Raw genomic sequence first — 2,104 nt, 5'->3', positions numbered from 1 at the left:
TTGAGGATGGATCTGCTCTAGGGCACTGAGGTAAAACTTCTACACAGCACTCCCATCTCAAGTAGGATGGCATGGTTTCAGCAAACAGGGTGTCTGCTCACAGCTTTCTGCCCCACCCTGCTGCTCAGACAGAGGAGATGCTCGTGAATCACTGTAATTCAACGAGAGCCCAGTTTGGTTTCAATCTCCACAGCTGTGAGCTGCTGTGAGATGATTCACAAAGGGCTCAGCCTCCCAGGCCCCAGGGGTTGGGGAGGCCACCAGTTGCAATGCCAGATGTTGCAACCTCATCTGTGTACGAGGGGTCTTACATGCACCGTGGGAGTTGGTGGGATTTAAAATTAAATTAATTTTAATTAATTAAAACCTCAATGGTTATTCCTTTCCACCCTTTTCCACTGTTCCTCTGCATTTGCTATGGAAGCTGTTGAGGAGCCTGTTAACTGATTTGTTTGCTATTTTGTTATTGGATTTGGCTGGAGAATTGTTGTGGGGAACTGTGTGGAGGGGAGTTCTCCCATTTCTCCTAGCTCAGCTTAGGAAATGTGGCAAGTTCACCTAAGAGTGGGCAAATTTCTTTGTCAAGCCGTAGACAGATTTCATATGGGTCATGACAGGAACTCCAACCTTAATGCTACCAGCACCAACAGTCTTACAAGAGCTGTGAACTATTTGGCAGAAAACTGGCAGTTTTGTAACCAAAATCCAAATTTGCAGGAAAGTTAGCTTTATGCCCTTTTTTTTTTTTTTGGATACTATTTTGCTGTTGTGAAAAGCAATGCATATGGAAGCCCATCAGAGCCTAAGGCTATTGTTGATACAGTCTTGACTCATTCTTGGCACTCTTTCTTTATCTTCCTTCGATAGCTCAGCTGGTAGAGCGGAGGACTGTAGGCTGTCTTCAGGAAAGTAATCCTTAGGTCGCTGGTTCAATTCCGGCTCGAAGGAAAGGTTTTGGGTTTTTGTTTTGTGGGGTTTTTTTTGTCTTTCATTTATTTCTGGAATTTACAATTTTGCGCAACTGTCCTTTACCAACCACATGCCGCTCTATACCCTGTGAGAAATTTAGTCTATTTAAAACATACCACTTCCAAGGATTTCATTTTCACTACCCTCCTTGTCTGTTTCAGCTGGTTCTTACAGCTATGGTGCTTTGATTGTTGCCACCTCTCTACCTGATCATTTGATGCCCATCCTAAGAGCTTCCCTTCTGCAGGGGCTCAACACCTTCCATAGATCCTTGTTAGGTAGAGTGGACCCACAGTCCAGAGATTGCAGAGCCTCTTTCAGCTGAGTTGGGTGTGGAAAATGGGGTCAAATCCAGTTATTGGGTCCTCCTCGTTGCTGGTTTCACTGCTTTTGCTATCCTGTTCTTGCATTTTGAAGTTCTGAGGTTTTGAGGGGGAGACGACTAAGAGATGGGGAAGAAAAATGGTTTTGTGACAGCAGGAACACCATGATAATTCAGGTCCAGATATTTGTGTGAGACAGCCACTACATGCAGCTATAATGGCCTTGTGAGAGCGTTATGAATAGCACGGTGCACACTCCCCTGAGGTGTGTCATTTCCATGCACTGACCATTTCCATGAAGAATTGTAAAGGTTGGGGCTGTTTACAAAGGAAATGGGTAAGAAAGACGCAATAGAGTCATAGGAAAGGACACCACAGGCCAGGTTAAGGAGGTATTCTAAGGACTCATTCATACAGAAACCAACATCAGAAGCTTTTGGAGAATAGAAAACAGGGCACTGTGATCTGTTAAAGAAAATTTTGTTTCACACAGGAAGCTGACTCACTTTCACAAGACACAGTCAGCTCTGAGAGGTCTATAAGAAGCTTTATTAAAGAAAAGATTAGAGGTTTTTAGATGTTTACATTAGATGAGACTACATGAGGGATCCAAATCCCAAAACTCATGCAAAGCATCTCCTCATGCAAAGCATCTCCTCATGCAAAGTGCAGTGCTAAGCTGAACAAAGATGGGAGAAGGAGGTGGCAGTTTTGTTCAGTTGCTTACCTTTAGCTGTGTTATAAATATACTCAGTATTGTTTCATAAGAAATATTTGATAGAAATTTGAGTTAAACACATCAAGGAACCAAT

The 2,104-nt window shown here is 43.2% G+C and overlaps 1 non-coding gene across 1 annotated transcript; it reads left to right on the top strand.

Moving 5' to 3' along the window:
* The first annotated feature begins 857 nt into the window (after positions 1–857).
* Positions 858–948, top strand: TRNAY-GUA (transfer RNA tyrosine (anticodon GUA)). The gene is given in 2 exon segments: positions 858–894; positions 913–948. It is a non-coding gene; the product is annotated as a tRNA-Tyr (tRNA).
* Positions 949–2,104: the final 1,156 nt, after the last annotated feature.

Source organism: Antrostomus carolinensis, unplaced genomic scaffold (genome assembly GCF_000700745.2).
Source record: "Antrostomus carolinensis isolate BGI_N321 unplaced genomic scaffold, ASM70074v2 scaffold11875, whole genome shotgun sequence".
In the NCBI taxonomy this organism is placed as follows: domain Eukaryota; kingdom Metazoa; phylum Chordata; class Aves; order Caprimulgiformes; family Caprimulgidae; genus Antrostomus; species Antrostomus carolinensis.
This window is presented reverse-complemented; position numbering and strand designations above follow the sequence as displayed.